The sequence below is a fragment of the Patagioenas fasciata genome, chromosome 28 (genome assembly GCF_037038585.1).
Source record: "Patagioenas fasciata isolate bPatFas1 chromosome 28, bPatFas1.hap1, whole genome shotgun sequence".
In the NCBI taxonomy this organism is placed as follows: domain Eukaryota; kingdom Metazoa; phylum Chordata; class Aves; order Columbiformes; family Columbidae; genus Patagioenas; species Patagioenas fasciata.
In genome coordinates this window covers 2,727,442-2,747,859 of record NC_092547.1, presented here as the reverse complement: position 1 = coordinate 2,747,859, position 20,418 = coordinate 2,727,442, and the positions used below count along the sequence as shown (strand labels likewise).

Sequence of the window (20,418 nt, the reverse complement as noted above, 5' to 3'; positions counted from 1 at the left end):
TGGATGTCACAATGGGCTCTGGGGACAAGGAGGGTTCCCAGGATGTCACAATGGGCCCTGGGGACAGAGAGGATCCCCAGCATGTCACAATGGGCCCTGGGGACAAAGGGGGTCCCCACGGCATCAGAATGGGCCCTGGGGACAAGGGGGGTCCCCTGAATGTCACAATGGGCCCTGGGGACAATGGGGGGTCCTGGGATGTCACAATGAGCCCTGCAGACAAGGGTGGTACCCACAGTGTCACAATGGACCCTGGGGACAAGGGGGTGCCGAGGATGTCACAATGGGCCCTGGGGACAATGGGGGGTCCTGGGACCTCACAATGGGCCCTGAGGACAATGGTGGGTCCCCTGAATGTCAAAATGGGCCCTGGGGACAAAGGGGGGTCCGCAGGATGTCACAATGGCCACTGGGGACAAAGGGGGGGTCCCCAGGATGTCACAATGGGCCCTGGGGACAGTGTGGGGTCCTGGGATTTCACAATGGGCCCCAGTGACAAAGGGGGTCCCCTGAATGTCACAATGGGTCCTGGGGACAATGGGGGCTCCTGGGACATCACAATGGGCTCTGGGGACAAGGGGGGGTCCCCAGGATGTCACAATGGGCCCTGGGGACAAAGAGGGGTCCCCTGAATGTCACAATGGGCCCTGGGGACAAGGGGGTGTCCCCAGGATGTCACAATGGGCCCTGCGGACAAGGGTGGTACCCACGGTGTCACAATGGGCACTGGGCACAAGGGGGGGTCCCTATAGTGTCACAATGGGTCCTGGGGACAAGTGGAGTCACCTGAAAGTCACAATGGGCCCTTGGGACAATGTGGGGTCCTGGGATCTCACAATGGGCCCCAATGACAAACGGGGGCCCCTCAATGTCACAATGGGCCCTGGGGACAATGGGGGGTCCTGGGACGTCACAATGGGCCCTGGGGACAAAGGGCGGTCCTCAGGATATCACAATGGGCCCTGGGGACAAAAGGTGGTCGCCAGGATATCACAATGGGCTTTGGTGACAATGGGGTCCCCAGGATGTCACAATGGGCCCTGGGGACAAAGAGTGTCACCAGGATATCAGAATGGGCCCTGAGGACAAGTTGGGGTCCCCTGAATTTCACAATGGGCCCTGGGGACAAAGAGGGCTCCCCAACATATCACAATGGGCCCTGGGGACAATGGGGGGTCCTGGGACGTCACAATGGGCCCTGGGGACAAGGAGGGATCCACAGGATGTCACAATGGGCCCTGGGGACAATGGGGGGTCCTGGGACGTCACAATGGGCCCTGGGGACAAGGGGGGGTCCCCAGGATGTCACAATGGGCCCTGGGGACAAAGAGGGGTCCCCTGAATGTCACAATGGGCCCTGGGGACAAGGGGGTGCAGTGGATGTCACAATGGGCCCTGGGGACAATGGGGGGCGTCCAGGATGTGAGAATGAGTCCTGAGGACAAGGCGGGGTCCCCATGGTATCACAATGGGTCCCCAGTGACAAGGAGGCGTCCCCATGGTGTCACAATAGGCCCTGGGGACAAAGTGGGGTCCAAGAATGTCACAATGGGCCCTGGGGACAAAAGCGGTTGCCATGGTGCCACAATGGGCCCTGGGGTCAAAGGGGGTCCCCATGGTGCTACAATGGGCCCTGGGGACAAAGGGGGGTCCTGGGATGTCACAATAGGCCCCAGTGACAAAGAGGGTCCCCAGGATGTCACAATGGGCCCTGGGGACAAAGAGGGGTCCCCTGAATGTCACAATGGGCCCTGGGGACAAGGGGGTGCAGAGGATGTCACAATGGGCCCTGGGGACAAGGGTGGTACCCACGGGGTCACAATGGCCCCTGGGCAAAAGGGGGGGTCCCCATAGTGTCACAATGGGTCCTGGGGACAATGGGGGGTCCTGGGACGTCACAATGGGCTCTGGGGACAAGGGGGGGTCCCCAGGATGTCACAATGGGCCCTGGGGACAAAGAGGGGTCCCCTGAATGTCACAATGGGCCCTGGGGACAAGGGGATGCAGTGGATGTCACAATGGGCCCTGGGGACAATGCAGGGTGTCCAGGATGTGAGAATGAGTCCTGAGGACAAGGGGGGTCCCCATGGTGTCATAATGGGTCCCCAGTGACAAGGAGGGGTCCCCATGGTGTCACAATGGGCCCCAGTGACAAAGGGGGTCCCCTGAATGTCACAATAGGTCCTGGGGACAATGGGGGGTCCTGGGACGTCACAATGGGCCCTGGGGACAAGGAGGGATCCCCAGGATGTCACAATGGGCCCTGGGGACAAAGAGGGGTCCCCTGAATGTCACAATGGGCCCTGGGGACAAGGGGGTGCAGAGGATGTCACAATGGGCCCTGGGGACAATGGGGGGTCCTCGGACATCACAATGGGCCCTGAAGACAAGGAGGGATCCCCAGGATGTCACAATTGGCCCTGGGGACAATGGCGGGTCCTGGGACGTCACAATGGGCCCTGGGGACAAGGGGGGGTCCCCAGGATGTCACAATGGGCCCTGGGGACAAAGAGGAGTCCCCTGGATGTCACAATGGGCCCTGGGGACAGGGGGGTGCCGTGGATGTCACAATGGGCCCTGGGGACAATGCGGGGTGTCCAGGATGTGAGAATGAGTCCTGAGGACAAGGGGGGGTCCCCATGGTGTCACAATGGGTCCCCAGTGGCAAGGAGGGGTCCCCATGGTGTCACAATAGGCCCTGGGGACAAAGTGGGGTCCAAGAATGTCACAATGGGCAATGGGGACAAAAGGGGTTGCCATAGTACCACAATGGGCCCTGGGGTCAAAGGGGGTCCCCATGGTGCTACAATGGGCCCTGGGGACAAAGGGGGGTCCTGGGATGTCACAATGGGCCCTGGGGACAAAGGGGGTGTCCCCATGGTGCCACAACGGGCCCTGGAAGCAAGGGGGTGGCCAGGATGTCACAATGAGTCCTGGGGAAAATGGGGGGTGCCCAGGATGTCACAATGGAGCCTGAGGACAAGCGGGGGTCTCCATGGTGTCACAATGGGCCCCAGTGACAAAGGGGGTCCCCTGAATGTCACAATAGGTCCTGGGGACAATGGGGGGTCCTGGGATGTCACAATGGGCCCTGGGGACAAGGAGGGATCCCCAGGATGTCAAAATGCGCCCTGGGGCCCAGGGGGGTCCTGCGATGTCACAATTGGCCCTGGGGACAAAGGGGGTCCCCTGGATGTCACAATGGGCTCTGGGGACAAAGGGGATCCCCACGGTATCAGAATGGGCCCTGGGGACAAAGGTGGGTCCTGGGATGTCACAATGAGCCCTGCGGACAAGGGTGGTACCCACGGTGTCACAATGGGTCCCAGTGACAAAGGGGCCCCCTGAATGTCACAATGGGTCCTGGGGACAACAGGGGGTCCTGCGACGTCACAATGGGCCCTGGGGACAAGGAGGGTCCCCAGGATGTGTCAATGGGCCCTGGGGACAAAGAGGGGTCCACTGAATGTCACAATGGGCCCTGGGGACAAGGGGGTGCAGTGGATGTCACAATGGGCCCTGGGGACAATGGGGGGTCCTGGAATGTCACAATGGGCCTTGGGGACAATGGGGGTCCCCAGGATGTCACAATGGGCCCTGGGGACAATGGGGTTGCCCAGGATGTCACAATGGGCCCTGGGGACAATGGGAGTCCCCAAGGTGTCAGAACGAGCCCTGGGGACAAAGTGGAATCCTGGAATGTCACAATGGCCCCCAGTGACAAAGGGGTTCCCCAGGGTGCCACAATGGGCCCTCGGGACAAAAGGGGTCCCCAGAATTTCACAATAGCACTTGGGACAAAGGGGGGTCATGGGATGTCACAATGGGCCCTGGGGACAAGGGAGATTCCCATGGTGTCACAATAAGCCCTGGGAACAAAGTGGGGTCCTGGGATGTCACAATGGGCTCTGGGGACAAGGAGGGTCCCCCAGGATGTCACAATGGGCCCTGGTGACAAAGGGGGTCCTGGGATGTCACAATGGGCCCCAGTGATAAAGAGGGTCCTCACGGTGCCACAATGGGCCCTGGGGACAAAGGGGGTCCCCTGGATGTCACAATGGGCTCTGGGGACAAGGAGGGTCCCCAGCATGTCACAATGGGCCCTGGGGACAAAGGGGGGTCCCCAGGATGTCACAATGGGCCCTGGGGACTATGTGGGGTCCCCTGAATGTCACAATGGGCCCTGGGGACAAGGAGGTGCCGAGGATGTCACAATGGGCCCTGGGGACAATGGGGGGTCCCCTAAATGTCAAAATGGGCCCTGGGGACAAGGGGGTGTCCCCAGGATGTCACAATGGGCCCTGCGGACAAGGGTGGTACCCACGGTGTCACAATGGTCACTGGGCACAAGGGGGGTTCCCTATAGTGTCACAATGGGTACTGGGGACAAGTGGGGTCCCCAGGATGTCACAAGGGCCCTGGGGACAATGTGGGGTCCTGGGATGTCACAATGGGCCCCAGTGACAAAGGGGGTCCCCATGGTGCCACAATGGGCTGTGGGGATAAAAGGGGTGCCCAGGATGTCACAATGGGCCCTGGGGACCAGGGTGGGTCCTGCGATGTCACAATGGGCCCTGGGGACAAAGGGGGTCCCCTGGATGTCAGAATGGGCTCTGGGGACAAAGAGGCGTCCCCTGAATGTCGCAATGGGCCCTGGGGACAATGGGGGGTCCTAAGACGTCACAATGGGCCCTGGGGCCAAGCAGGGATCCCCAGGATGTCACAATGGGCCCTGGAGACAATGGGGGGTCCTGGGACGACACAATGGGTCCCGGTGACAAGGGGGCATCCCCAGGATGTCAAAATGCGCCCTGGGGCCCAGGGGGGTCCTGCGATGTCACAATGGGCCCTGGGGACAAAGGGGTCCCCTGGATGTCACAATGGGCTCTGGGGACAAAGGGGATCCCCACGGTATCAGAATGGGCCCTGGGGACAAAGGGGGGTCCTGGGATGTCACAATGAGCCCTGCGGACAAGGGTGGTACCCACGGTGTCACAATGGGCCCGGGGGACAATGTGGGGTCCTGGGATGTCACAATTGGCCCCAGTGACAAAGGGGCCCCCTGAATGTCACAATGGGTCCTGGGGACAATGGGGTGTCCTGGGACGTCACAATGGGCCCTGGGGACAGGGAGGGATCCCCAGGATGTCACAATGGGCCCTGGGGACAGTGGGGGGTCCTGGGACGTCACAATGGGCCCCAGTGACAAGGGGGGGTCCCCTGAATGTCACAATGGGCCCTGGGGACAAAGAGGGGTCCCCTGAATGTCACAATGGGCCCTGGGGACAAGGGGGTGCAGAGGATGTCACAATGGGCCCTGGGGACAATGGGGGGTCTTGGAATGTCACAATGGGCCTTGGGGACAATGGGGGTCCCCAGGATGTCACAATGGGCCCTGGGGACAATGGGGTTGCCCAGGATGTCACAATGGACCCTGGGGACAATGGGAGTCCCCAAGGTGTCAGAACGAGCCCTGGGGACAAAGTGGAATCCTGGAATGTTACAATGGCCCCCAGTGACAAAGGGGTTCCCCATGGTGTCACAATGGGCCCTGGGGACAAAAGGGGTCCCCAGGATTTCACAATAGCACTGGGGACAAAGGGGGGTCATGGGATGTCACAATGGGCCCTGGGGACAAGGGAGATCCCCATGGTGTCACAATAAGCCCTGGGGACAAAGTGGGGTCCTGGGATGTCACAATGGGCTCTGGGGACAAGGAGGGTCCCCAGGATGTCACAATGGGCCCTGGGGACAAAGGGGGGTCCTGGGATGTCACAATGGGCCCCAGTGACAAAGAGGGTCCTCATGGTGCCACAATGGGCCCTGGGGACAAAGGGGGTCCCCTGGATGTCACAATGGGCCCTGGGGACAATGGGGGGTGTCCAGGATGTGAGAATGAGTCCTGTGGACAAGGGGGGGTCCCCATGGTGTCACAATGGGTCCCCAGTGACAAGGAGGGGTCCCCATGGTGTCACAATAGGCCCTGGGGACAAAGTGGGGTCCAAGAATGTCACAATGGGCCCTGGGGACAAAAGGGGTTGCCATGGTGCCACAATTGGCCCTGAGGTCAAAGGGGGTCCCCATGGTGCTACAATGGCCCTGGGGACAAAGGGGGGTCCTGGGATGTCACAATGGGCCCTGGGGACAAAGGGGGTGTCCCCATGGTGCCACAACGGGCCCTGGGAGCAAGGGGGTGGCCAGGATGTCACAATGGACCCTGAGGACAAGCGGGGGTCTCCATGGTGTCACAATGGGCCCCAGTGACAAAGGGGCTCCCCTGAATGTCACAATAGGTCCTGGGGACAATGGGGGGTCCTGGGACGTCACAATGGGCCCTGGGGACAAGGAGGGATCCCCAGGATGTCAGAATGGGCCCTGGGGACAAAGAGGGGTCCCCTGAATGTCACAATGGGCCCTGGGGACAAGGGGGTGCAGAGGATGTCACAATGGGCCCTGGGGACAATGGGGGGTCCTGGGACATCACAATGGGCCCTGGGGACAAGGAGGGATCCCCAGGATGTCACAATGGGCCCTGGGGACAATGGGGGCTCGTGAGACGTCACAATGGGCCCTGGGGACAATGGGGTTGCCCAGGATGTCACAATGGGCCCTGGGGACAATGGGAGTCCCCAAGGTGTCAGAACGAGCCCTGGGGACAAAGTGGTATCCTGGAATGTCACAATGGCCCCCAGTGACAAAGGGGTTCCCCATGGTGTCACAATGGGCCCCGGGGACAAAAGGGGTCCCCAGGATTTCACAATAGCACTGGGGACAAAGGGGGGTCCTGGGACGTCACAATGGGCCCTGGGGACAAGGGGGGGTCCCCAGGATGTCACAATGGGCCCTGGGGACAAACAGGGGTCCACTGAATGTCACAATGGGCCCTGGGGACAAGGGGGTGCAGTGGATGTCACAATGGGCCCTGGGGACAATGGGGGGTGTCCAGGATGTGAGAATGAGTCCTGAGGACAAGGGGGGGTCCCCATGGTGTCACAATGGGTCCCCAGTGACAAGGAGGGGTCCCCATGGTGTCACAATAGGCCCTGGGGACAAAGTGGGGTCCAAGAATGTCACAATGGGCCCTGGGGACAAAAGGGGTTGCCATGGTGCCACAATGGGCCATGGGGTCAAAGGGGACCCCATGGTGCTACAATGGCCCTGGGTACAAAGGGGGGTCCTGGGATGTCACAATGGGCCCTGGGGACAAACGGGGTGTCCCCACGGTGCCACAACGGGCCCTGGGAGCAAGGGGGGGTCCCCAGGATGTCACAATGGGCCCTGGGGACAAGGGTGGGTCCCCAGGATGTCACAATGGGCCTTGGGAACAAGGGGGTCCCCCAGATATCACAATGGGCCCTGGGGACAATGTAAGGTCCTGGGCTGTCACAATGGACCCTGAGGACAAGGGGGGTCCCCAGGATGTCACAATGAAGTCTTGGGACAAAGGGGTCCCCAGGATGTCACAATGGGGCCTGGGGACCAGGGGGGGTCCTGGGATGTCACAATGGGCCCCAGTGAAAAAGGGGGTCCCTATGGTGCCACAATGGGCCCTGGGGACAAAGGGGGTCCCCTGGATGTCACAATGGGCTCTGGGGACAAGGAGGGTCCCCAGGATGTCACAATGGGCCCTGGGGACTAGGGGGGGTCCTGGGATGTCACAATGGGCCCTAGTGACAAAGGGGGTCCCTATGGTGCCACAATGGGCCCTGGGGACAAAGGGGGTCCCCTGGATGTCACAATGGGCTCTGGGGACAAGGAGGGTCCCCAGGATGTCACAATGGGCCCTGGGGACAAAGAGCGTCCCCAACATGTCACAATGGGCTCTGGGGACAAAGGGGGTCCCCACGGTATCAGAATGGGCCCTGGGGACAAAGGGGGGTCCCCTGAATGTCACAATGGGCCCTGGGGACAATGGGGGGTCCTGGGATGAAACAATGAGCCCTGCAGACAAGGGTGGTACCCACGGTGTCACAATGGGCACTGGGCACAAGGGGGGGTCCCCATAGTGTCACAATGGGTCCTGGGGACAAGTGGGGTCCCCAGGATGTCACAATGGGCCCTGGGGACTAAGAGGGGTCCCCTGAATGTCAAAATGGGCCCCAGTGACAAGGAGGGATTCCCAGGATGTCACAATGGGCCCTGGAGATAAGGGGGTGTCCCCAGGATGTCACAATGGGCCCTGGGGACAATGTGGGGTCCTGGGATGTCACAATGGGCCCCAGTGACAAACGGGGGCCCCTGAATGTCACAATGGGCCCTGGGGACAATGGGGGTCCTGGGACGTCCCAATTGGCCATGGGGACAAGGAGGGATCCCCAGAATGTCACAATGGGCCCTGGGGACAATGGCGGGTCCTGGGACGTCCCAATGGGCCCTGGGGACAAGCAGGGATCCCCAGGATGTCACAATGGGCCCTGGGGACAATGGCGGGTCCTGGGACGTCACAATGGGCCCTGGGGACAAGGGGGGGTCCCCAGGATGTCACAATGGGCCCTGGGGAAAAAGAGGGGTCCCCTGAATGTCACAATGGGCCCTGGGGACAAGGGGGTGCTGAGGATGTCACAATGGGCCCTGGGGACAATGGGGGGTCCTGGGACGTCACAATGGGCCCTGGGGACAATGGGGGGTCCTGGGATGTCATAATGGGCCCTGGGGACAAAGGGGCCCCCTGAATGTCACAATGGGTCCTGGGGACAATGGTGGGTCCTGGGACGTCACAATGGGCCCTGGGGACAAGGGGGGGTCCCCTGAAAGTCACAATGAGCCCTGGGAACAGAGGGGGCTCCCCAGGACATCACAATGGGCCCTGGGAACAATGGGGGGTCCTGGGACGTCACAATTGGCCCTGGGGACAAGGGGGGGTCCCTTGGATGTCACAATGGGCCCCAGTGACAACGGGGGTCCCCAGGATGTGACAATGGGCCCTGGGGACAAAGAGGGGTCCACTGAATGTCACAGTGGGCCCTAGGGACAAGGGGGTGCAGTGGATGTCACAATGGGCCCTGGGGACAATGGTGGGTCCTGGAATGTCACAATGGGCCTTGGGGACAATGGGGGTCCCCAGGATGTCACAATGGGCCCTGGGGACAATGGGGTTGCCCAGGATGTCACAATGGGCCCTGGGGACAATGGGAGTCCCCAAGGTGTCAGAACGAGCCCTGGGGACAAAGTGGAATCCTGGAATGTCACAATGGCCCCCAGTGACAAAGGGGTTCCCCATGGTGCCACAATGGGCCCTGGGGACAAAAGGGGTCCCCAGGATTTCACAATAGCACTGGGGACAAAGGGGGGTCATGGGATGTCACAATGGGCCCTGGGGACAAGGGAGATTCCCATGGTGTCACAATAAGCCCTGGGGACAAAGTGGGGTCCTGGGATGTCACAATGGGCTCTGGGGACAAGGAGGGTCCCCCAGGATGTCACAATGGGCCCTGGGGACAAAGGGGGTCCCGGGATGTCACAATGGGCCCCAGTGATAAAGAGGGTCCTCACGGTGCCACAATGGGCCCTGGGGACAAAGGGGGTCCCCTGGATGTCACAATGGGCTCTGGGGACAAGGAGAGTCCCCCAGGATGTCACAATGGGCCCTGGGGACAAAGGGGGTCCCGACGGTATCAGAATGGGCCCTGGGGACAAAGGGGGGTCCCCTGAATGTCACAATGGGCCCTGGGGACAGTGGGGGGTCCTGGGACGTCACAATGGGCCCTGGGGACAAGGGGGGGTCCCTTGGATGTCACAATGGGCCCTGGGGACAAAGGGGGGTCCCCAGGATGTCACAATGGGCCCTGGGGACAATGTGGGGTCCCCTGAATGTCACAATGGGCCCTGGGGACAAGGAGGTGCCGAGGATGTCACAATGGGCCCTGGGGACAATGGGGGGTCCCCTGAATGTCAAAATGGGCCCTGAGGACAAGGAGGGATTCCCAGGATGTCACAATGGGCCCTGGAGACAAGGGGGTGTCCCCAGGATGTCACAATGGGCCCTGCGGACAAGGGTGGTACCCACGGTGTCACAATGGTCACTGGGCACAAGGGGGGTCCCTATAGTGTCACAATGGGTCCTGGGGACAAGTGGGGTCCCCAGGATGTCACAAGGGCCCTGGGGACAATGTGGGGTCCTGGGATGTCACAATGGGCCCCAGTGACAAAGGGGGTCCCCATGGTGCCACAATGGGCTGTGGGGACAAAAGGGGTGCCCAGGATGTCACAATGGGCCCAAGTGACAAGGAGGGTCCCCACGGTGCCACGATGGGTCCTGGGGACAAGGGCGTCCCCCAGATGTCACAATGGGCCCTGGGGACAATGGGGTTGCCCAGGATGTCAGAATGGGCCCTGGGGACAATGGGAGTCCCCAAGGTGTCAGAACGAGCCCTGGGGACAAAGTGGAATCCTGGGATGTCACAAAGGCCCCCAGTGACAAAGGGGTTCCCCATGGTGCCACAATGGGCCCTGGGGACAAAAGGGGTCCCCAGGATTTCACAATAGCACTGGGGATAAAGGGGGTCATGGGATGTCACAATGGGCCCTGGGGACAAGGGAGATCCCCATGGTGTCACAATAAGCCCTGGGGACAAAGTGGGGTCCTGGGATGTCACAATGGGCCCCAGTGACAAAGGGGGTCCCCATGGTGCCACAATGGGCCGTGGGGACAAATGGGGTCCCCAGGATGTCATAATGAACCCTGGGGACAAACGGTGGTCCTGGGACATTTCAATGGGCCCTGGGGACAAAGGGGGGACCCCAGGATGTCACAATGGGCCCTGGGGACAAAGGGGGTCCCCTGGATGTCACAATGGGCTCTGGGGACAAGGAGGGTCCCCAGGATGTCACAATGGGTCCTGGGGACAAAGGGGGGTCCCGTGAATGTCACAATGGGCCCTAGGGACAAGGGGGTGCCGAGGAGGTCACAATGGGCCCTGGGGACAATGGGGGGTCCTGGGACGTCACAATGGGCCCTGGGGACAAGAGGGGATCCCTAGGATGTCACAATGGGCCCTGGGGACTAATGTGGTCCCCACGGTGTCACAATATGTCCTGGAGACAAAGGGGGGTCCCCAGGATGTCACAATGGGCCCTTGGGACAATGGGGTTCCTGGGATGTCACATTAGGTCCCCAGTGACAAAGGGTGTCCCCAGGATGTCTCAATGGGCCCTGAGGACAATGGGAGGTCCCCATGGTGTCACAATAGGTCCCCAGTAACAAGGGATGTCTCCACGGTGCCAGGATGGGTCCTGGGGACAAGGAGGTCCCCAGGATGTCACAAGGGGCCCTGGGGACAAAGAGGCTGCCCAGGATGTCACAATGGGACCTGGGGACAAGGGGGTCTCCAGGAACTCACAATGGGCCCTGGGGACAATGTGGGGTCCTGGGATGTCACAATGGGCCCCAGTGACAAAGGGGGTCCCCTGAATGTCACAATGGGCCCTGGGGACAATGGGGGGTCCTGGGACGTAACAATAGGCCCTGAGGACAAGGGGTGGTCCCCATGATGTCACAACGGGTCTCCAGTGACAAGGGGGTCCCCAAGGTGTCACAATGGGCCCTCGGGACAATGCGAGGTCCTGGGACGTCACAATGGGCCCCAGTGGCATGGGGGTCCCCAGGATGTCACAATGGGCCCCAGTGACAAAGGGGGTCCCCTGAATGTCACAATGGGTCCTGGGGACAATGGGGGTTCCTGGGACGTCACAATGGGCCCTGGGGACAAGGAGGGATCCCCAGGATGTCACAATGGGCCCTGGGGACAATGGGGGGTCCTGGGACGTCACAATGGGCCCTGGGGACAAGAGGGGGTCCCCAGGATGTCACAATGGGCCCTGGGGACAAAGAGGGGTCCCCTGAATGTCACAATGGGCCCTGTGGATAAGGGGGTGCCGAGGATGTCACAATGGGCCCTGGGGACAATGGGGGTCCTGGGACGTCACAATGGGCCCTGGGGACACAGAGGGGCCCTAGGACGTCACAAGCAGTCCTGGGGACAAGGCGGGGTCCCCTGAGAGTCACAATGAGCCCTGGGAAGAGAGGGGGCTCCCAAGGACATCACAATGGGCCCTGGGAACAATGGGGGGTCCTGGGACGTCACAATGGGCCCTGAGGACAAGGAGGGATCCCCAGGATGTCACAATGGGCCCTGGGGACAATGGGGGGTCGTTAGACGTCACAATGGCCCCTGGGGACAAAGAGGGGTCCCCTGAATGTCACAATGGGCCCTGGGGAAAATGGGGGGTCCTGGGACGTCACAATGGGCCCCAGTGACAAGAGGGGGTCCCCAGGATGTCACAATGGGCCCTGGGGACAAACAGGGGTCCCCTGAATGTCACAATGGGCCCTGGGGACAAGGGGGTGCCGAGGATGTCACAATGGGCCCTGGGGACAATGGGGGGTCCTGGGACGTCACAATGGGCCCTGCGGACAAGGAGGGATCCCCAGGATGTCACAATGGGCCCTGGGGACAATGGGGGGTCCTGAGACGTCACAATGAGCCCTGCGGACAAGGGTGGTACCCAGGACGTCACAATGGGCCCTGGGGACAAGGGGGGGTCCCCATAGTGTCACAATGGGTCCTGGGGACAAGTGGGGTCCCCAGGATGTCACAATGGGCCCTGGGGACAATGTGGGCTCCTGGGATGTCACAATGGGCCCCAGTGACAAAGGGGGTCCCCTGAATGTCACAATGGGTCCTGGGGACAATGGGGGGTCCTGGGACGTCACAATGGGCCCTGGGGACAAGGAGGGATCCCCAGGATGTCACAATGGGTCCTGGGGACAATGGAGGGTCCTGGGACGTCACAATGGGCCCTGGGGACAAGAGGGGGTCCCCTGGATGTCACAATGGGCTCTGGGGACAAGGGGGGTCCCCAGGACGTCACAATGGGCTCTGGGGACAAAGGGGGGTGTCGACGGTGTCACAATGGGCCCCAGTGTCAAAGGGGGTCCCCATGGTGCCACAATGGGCCCTGGAGACAAAGGGGGTCCCTTGGATGTCACAATGGGCTCTGGGGACAAGGAGGGTCCCCAGGATGTCACAATGGGTCGTGGGGAAAAGGAGGGATCCCCAGGATGTCACAATGGGCCCTGGGGACAAAGAGGGGTCCCCTGAATGTCACAATCGGCCCTGGGGACAATAGCGGGTCCTGGGACGTCACAATGGGCCCCAGTGACAAGAGGGGGTCCCCAGGATGTCACAATGGGCCCTGGGAACAAACAGGGGTCCCCGGAATGTCACAATGGGCCCTGGGGACAAGGGGGTGCAGAGGATGTCACAATGGGCCCTGGGGACAATGGGGGGTCCTGGGACGTCACAATGGGCCCTGCGGACAAGGAGGGATCCCCAGGATGTCACAATGGGCCCTGGGGACAATGGGGGGTCCTGGGACGTCACAATGAGCCGTGCGGACAAGGGTGGTACCCAGGATGTCACAATGGGCCCTGGGAACAAGGGGGGGTCCCCATAGTGTCACAATGGGCCCTGGGGACAAGGAGGGATCCCCAGGATGTCACAATGGGCCCTGGGAACAATGGGGGGTCCTGGGACGTCACAATGGGCTGTGGGGACAAGGGGGGGTCCCCAGGATGTCACAATGTGCCCTGGGTTTCAAAGAGGCGTCCCCTGAATGTCACAATGGGCCCTGGGGACAATGGGGGGTCCTAAGACGTCACAATGGGCCCTGAGGACAAGGAGGGATCCCCAGGATGTCACAATGGGCCCTGGGGACAATGGGGGGTCCTGGGACGTCACAATGGGCCCTGGGGACAAAGAGGGGTCCCCTGAATGTCACAATGGGCCCTGGGGACAAGGGGGTGCAGTGGATGTCACAATGGGCCCTGGGGACAATGGGGGGTCCTGGAATGTCACAATGGGCCCTGGGGACAAAGGGGATGTCCACATGGTGCCACAATGGGCCCTGGGAGCAAGGGGGTCCCCAGGATGTCACAATGGGTCCTGGGGACAATGGGAGGTGCCCAAGATGTCACAATGGACCCTGAGGACAAGCAGGGGTCTCCATGGTGTCACAATGGGTCCCCAGTGACAAGGAGGGATCCCCAGGATGTCACAATGGGCCCTGGGGACAATGGCGGGTTCTGGGACGTCACAATGGGCCCTGGGGACAAGGGGGTTCCCCAGGATGTCACAATGGGCCCTGGGGACAATGGGGGGTCCTAAGACGTCACAATGAACCCTGGGGACAACGGGGGGTCCTGTGACGTCACAATGGGCCCCAGTGACAAGGGGCGGTCCCCAGGATGTCACAATGGGCCCTGGGGACAAAGAGGAGTCCCCTGAATGTCACAATGCGCCCTGGGGACAATGGGGGTTCCCAGGATGTCACAATGGGCCCTGGGGACAATAGGAGGTTCTGGGATGTCACAATGGGCCCTTGGGTTTAGAAGTCAGGTCTAAGAGTGCAGCGTTTGGGGTGCAGGGGCTTGGGGGGAAATTTAAGGTTGCAGAGTGTGGGGTGCACAGGACTGGGGCACAGGATTTGGGGGTGCGGGGTTTCAGGGTTCAGGATTTGGAGGTGTGGAGTTTTGGGGTGCAGGGGTTGGGAGTGCAGGGTGGTGGGGGTGAGAGATTTGGGTGCAGGATTTGGGGGTGCAGAGTCTTGGGAGGCAAGGATCCGGGTCTTCAGGATTTGGGGGTTCAGTGTTTAGGGCAGCACAATCTTGGGGTGCAGGGGTTTGCAGTGAAAGGTTTGGTAGGCAGGATTTGGGGTGCAGGATTCTGGGGTGCTGGGTTTGGGGTACAGGATTTGGTGTTGCAGGGATGGGGTTGAAGGGCTTGGGTTGCCAGGCCTTTGAGGTGCAGGATTTGGAGGTGCAGGGTTTGGGAGGGAATTCTTTGGGGTACAGGGTTTGGGGGCAGGTTTAGGGGTGTAGGGTATAGGACGGAAAGATTTGGGAATGCAGGGTTTGGGGTGCAGGTTTCGGGGTTCAGGAAGGTAGGGAGGGCAGGATTAGGGGGTGCAAGGTTTCAGTTGTAGGGTTTAGGGGTGCAGAGTTTGGTAGGGCCGAATTTGGGGGTGCAGGATCTGGGGTGCAGGGTTTGGGAAGACAGGATCGGGGGTGGAGGATTTGGGGGTGCAGGATTGAGGGGCAGGGTTTTGGTGCAGGGCTTGGGGTCAGGATCTGGGGTGCAGGTTTGGGAAGAGTATTTTGGGGTGCAGGATTTTGGGTGCCGTGTCTGCGGGGCAGGTTTGGGGTGATCACTGCTGATCCGCACACACTCTCTCTCTCTGTCCCCATTGTCCCCAATGCCCCCTTACCTGTCTCACCTCCCTCTCCAGCTCCGCTCCCACCCCCCCAATCCCCCTCAGCGGGGCCAGCCCGGGGTGCAGCTCCTGCAACGGCTCCTCCTCTGCATTCATTAACAATTAACACCCTCAGCAGCGCTAATTAACACCCCCCCCACCCCCCCGTATCCCCGCTGCCCCCTAATTACCCCCTAATTCGCGCTAATCACCCCTAATTCCCCCTCATTACTCACCCAGCAGCCCCTCGATGTCCGGAGCCGCCATCTTGCCCCGCCGGGAGGGCCACAAACCACCTCAAAATTGACCCAAAATAGCGCTTTTTCAACCCAAAACCCTCCCGCTGAGGCTCCCCGAGCTGTGTCCCCAAAGCCCCCGCTGTTGTCACCTCGGGAAAAGCGCGAAAAAAGCGGCCCCGGGGGTCCCCGCGCTTCGCTTCGCGCTCTGAGGGAAAGCGCGGGAAAACGAGCGGAGACGGAAAGAGCCGAGCGGAGCCGAATGGGCCCGAGCGGAGCCGAATGGGCCCGAGCGGAGACGAGCGGCGCCCGAGCGGAGCCCGAGCGGAGCCGAGCGGCGCCCGAGTCCCGGCCGGGGCCGAACGCACCCGAAGGGACCCGAAGTCTTCCCGAAGGGGTCCGAGTGGAGCCGAACGCACCCGAAGGGACCCGAAGTCTTCCCGAAGGGGTCCGAGTGGAGCCGAACGCACCCGAAGGGACCCGAACCCACCCGAAGGGGCCCGAGTGGAGCCGAACAAACCCGAAGGGACCCGAACCCACCCGAAGGGACCCGAACGCACCCGAAGGGTTCCGAGTGGAGCCGAACGCACCCGAAGGGACCCGAACGCACCCGAAGGGACCCGAAGTCTCCCCGAAGGGGCCCGAACCCACCCGAAGGGGCCCGAAGTCTCCCCGAAGGGACCCGAAGTCTCCCCGAAGGGACCCGAACCCACCCGAAAGTGCCCCAAAAGGCGCCAAACTCCCAAATCCCCCCCTTTTTACCCCAAAACCCGTGTTCCGCTCCCCCCCCGGCCCCTCCTCTTCCTCCCCCCGCCCCCTTTCTTCCCCTTTTCCCGCCTCACGATCGTTTCCCGCCGCGGCGGTGGCTGCGAGCGAGGCCACGCCCCCTTCCTCAGGCGGCGGCCAATGGGAAGCGGGGTGGGTGCGTGGCCACGCCCACTGTGCGTGGCGTGCGCGGAGGCGGCTCCGAGAGGAGCCGAAGATACACGAAGGGAGCCGAAGGGACCCGAGGGGACCCGAAGGGACCCGAACGCACCCGAAGGGACCCGAACGCACCCGAAGGGACCCGAACGCACCCGAAGGGACCCGAGTGGGGCCCGAACGCACCCGAGGGGACCCGAAGGCACCCGAAGGCACCCGAAGGGACCCGAACGCACCCGAAGGGACCCGAACGCACCCGAAGGGACCCGAGTGGGACCCGAACACACCCGAAGGGACCCGAAGGGACCCGAGTGGGGCCCGCACTCACCCGAAGGGACCCGAAGGGACCCGAACACACTTAGGGGGCTCCATGAGTCACTTATGGGTCACTATGGGGCACTCCTGGGTCCCTAAGGGGGAAATTATGGGGGTCTATGGGGAGTTCAGGAGGGACCCAGGAGTACCCCAAGGGACCCAGGAGTGCCCCAAAGGACCCAGGAGTTCAGGAGGGACCCAGGAGTGCCCCAAAGGACCCAGGAGTTCAGGAGGGACCCAGGGGTGCCCCAAAGGACCCAGGAGTACCCAAATGTGTTGTGTTTTGTTTTTTCTCTCTTCTTTATGTCCTCTTTTACCTGAAATGGGACAATGGGGGCAATGGGGGGCAATGGGGTCAATGGGGGGCAATGGGGTCAGTGGGGGGCAATGGGGTCAGTGGGGGGCAATGGGGGACAATGGGGGACAATGGGGGCAGTGGGTACAATGGGGGCAATGGGGGCAATGGGGGCAATGGGGGGCAATGGGGGGCAATGGGGGGCAATGGGGTCAATGGGGGCAATGGGAGTCAATGCGGTCAATGGGTCAATGGGTCAATGGGGTCAATGGGGGCAATGGGGGCAATGGGAGTCAATGGGGGGCAATGGGGATCAATGGGTCAACGGGGTCAATGGGGGTCAATGGGGGTCAATGGCGATCAATGGGGGGCAATGGGGGCAATGGGGATCAATGGGGGGCCAATGAAGTCAATGACTCAATGACTCAATGGGGGTCAATGGGGATCAATGGGTCAATGGGGTCAGTGGGGTCAGTGGGTCAATGGGAATCAATGGGGTCAATGGGGGTCAATGGGGTCAATGGGGATCAATGGGTCAATGGGGATCAATGGGGTCAATGGGTCAATGGGGTCAATGGGGATCAATGGGTCAATGGGGTCAATGGGGCAATGGGGATCAATGGGGCAATGGGGATCAATGGGGGGCAATGGGGATCAATGGGTCAATGGGGTCAATGGGGTCAATGGGTCAATGGGGGTCAATCGGTCAATGGGGGTCAATGGGGGTCAATGGGGTCAGTCAATGGGGTCAATGGGGTCAATGGGAGTCAATGGGTCCCAGGGTCGCATTCCCGCTGTCCCTGTCCCCGCTGTCCCAGGGCTCAGTGCTCACTCCTCATTGGTTCCTGGCCTTTTGCATTCATTAATATTCGGTTAATTATTCGTTAAGGTTTTCTTGCCATAGTTGAGCCCAGCAGGAACCCCCGGGGTCCTAAAACCCTCCCTCTCTATGGGTCCCTATGGGGCTCTATGGGTCCCTATGGAGCTCTATGGGTCCCTATGGGTCCCTATGGAGCTCTCTAGGTCCCTATGGGGTTCCATGGGGCTCTGTGGTTTCCTATGGGCCTCTATGGGGCTCTATGGGTCCCTATGGGTCCCTATGGGTCCTTATGGGTCTTAATGGGTCTCTATGGGGCTCCTTGGGTCTCTATGGGTCCCTATGGGTCTCTATGGGTCTCTACGGGTCCCTATGGGTCTCTACGGGTCTCTACAGGCTCTATGGGTCCCTATGGGGCTCCTTGATGCTCTATGGGTCTCTATGGAACCCCCAGGGTCCTAAAACCCTCCCTCTCTATGGGTCCCTTTGGGTCTCTATGGGTCCCTATGGGTCTCTATGGGGTTCCATGGGGCTCTGTGGCTCCCTATGGGCCTCTATGGTCTCTATGGGTCCCTATGGGGTCCTACGGAGCTCTATGGGTCCCTATGGGTCTCTACAGGCTCTACGGTCCCTATGGGTCTCTATGGGGTTCCATGGGGCTCTGTGGCTCCCTATGGGCCTCTATGGTCTCTATGGGTCCCTATGGGGTCCTACGGAGCTCTATGGGTCCCTATGGGTCTCTACAGGCTCTACGGTCCCTATGGGTCTCTATGGGGTTCCATGGGGCTCTGTGGCTCCCTATGGGCCTCTATGGTCTCTATGGGTCCCTCTGGGGTCCTATGGAGCTCTATGGGTCCCTATGGGTCTCTACAGGCTCTACGGTCCCTATGGGTCCCTATGGGTCCCTTTGGGTCTCTATGGGTCCCTATGGGGTTCCGTGGGGCTCTGCGGCTCCCTATGGGCCTCTATGGTCTCTATGGGTCCCTATGGGGTCCTATGGAGCTCTATGGGTCCCTATGGGTCTCTACAGGCTCTACGGTCCCTATGGGTCCCTATGGGTCTCTATGGTCTCTATGGGTCCCTATGGGTCCCTTTGGGTCTCTATGGGTCCCTATGGGGTTCCATGGGGCTCTGTGGCTCCCTATGGGCCTCTATGGTCTCTATGGGTCCCTATGGGGTCCTATGGAGGTGGGTGCTTTTTTCCAACCAAAGTGATTAATGAGTTTTTAGGGTTTATCCCAAATGATGGGAACCCCCGGTTCCTTCCTTCCTTCCTTCCTTCCTTCCTTCCTTCCTTCCTTCCTTCCTTCCTTCCTTCCTTCCCTCCTTCCCTCCCTCCTTCCCTCCCTCCTTCCCTCCCTCCTTCCCTCCTTCCTTCCTTCCCTCCTTCCTTCCTTCCTTCCCTCCTTCCCTCCTTCCTTCCTTCCCTCCTTCCTTCCCTCCTTCCTTCCTTCCTTCCCTCCTTCCTTCCCTCCTTCCCTCCTTCCCTCCTTCCCTCCTTCCTTCCTTCCTTCCCTCCTTCCTTCCTTCCTTCCCTCCTTCCTTCCTTCCCTCCTTCCCTCCTTCCTTCCCTCCTTCCTTCCTTCCTTCCTTCCCTCCTTCCTTCCTTCCCTCCTTCCCTCCTTCCTTCCCTCCTTCCTTCCTTCCCTCCTTCCTTCCCTCCTTCCTTCCCTCCTTCCTTCCTTCCCTCCTTCCCTCCTTCCCTCCTTCCCTCCTTCCTTCCCTCCTTCCTTCCCTCCTTCCTTCCCTCCTTCCTTCCCTCCTTGCCCTCTCATAACCGCACGCGAGCCCCGATGCTGAGGGCCCTTGAGCTCCTCCTCGCCTTTGAAAACAACATGGACGACCTCACCTTGTTGATGATGGGGATCTTCTGGAGCAGGCCAGGGATCCTCTGGAGATCCTCGCAACGTGGTGCTTTCCTTTGAGCCCACGACTTCTCTGCCTGGGGCCTCTTCCCATTGGACGCTCTTGGAGGAGCCACTGAGTTTTTGGAGCTCGCCACCTCTTTTGGATGAAGCTGGAGCAGCTGGGGATGGGCCTGGGATGCTGGGCAGGAAGAGCCAGGGCCGGTGCTGGACCCTCCCCAGCCCATTTCTCGCTGTTCGCTCCTCCAGAATCCTCGGAATCTGATGGCGAAGATGACGAAGATGACGAAGATGACGAAGATGACGAAGATGACGAAGATGATGAAGATGACGAGCGTGTCCCCACGCGGGAAGACATCAAGAAGCTGATGGAAAGCAAGAAGAAGCAGCAGTCGCTCCAGGAGAGCTTTGGATACCCCAGACCACCCCTTGTGCTTCGGATGCCCACACCACCCCTTGTGTTTTGGATACCCCAGACCACCCCTTGTGCTTCGGATGCCCACAGCACCCCTTGTGTTTTGGATACCCCAGACCACCCCTTTGGGGAAGACCCTCCGTATGCTGAGGTGTTGCGTCTCCTTCCTCTTCATCCTCTAAAAGGTGTTTGGTGAAGAGCAGAGCTGGAAGCGGGGGTTCCCATCATTTGGGATAAACCCTAAAAACTCATTTTGGTTGGAAAAGACCCTCGAGGTCATGGAGGCCAAGCATAACCCACCCCTG

General features: G+C 60.9%; 1 long non-coding RNA gene across 1 annotated transcript in view; it reads right to left on the bottom strand.

Moving 5' to 3' along the window:
• Window positions 1-19,995, bottom strand: part of LOC139825779 (uncharacterized) — a 47,847-nt gene extending 27,852 nt beyond the window's left edge. Inside the window, exons 1-3 of the long non-coding RNA XR_011735979.1 lie at window positions 19,683-19,995; window positions 16,735-16,816; window positions 15,486-15,545 (exon numbers count right to left, since the gene is read on the bottom strand). This is a non-coding gene — a long non-coding RNA (uncharacterized lncRNA). The remainder of the gene's footprint in view (window positions 1-15,485; window positions 15,546-16,734; window positions 16,817-19,682) is intronic.
• Between the last annotated feature and the right edge of the window lie 423 nt (window positions 19,996-20,418).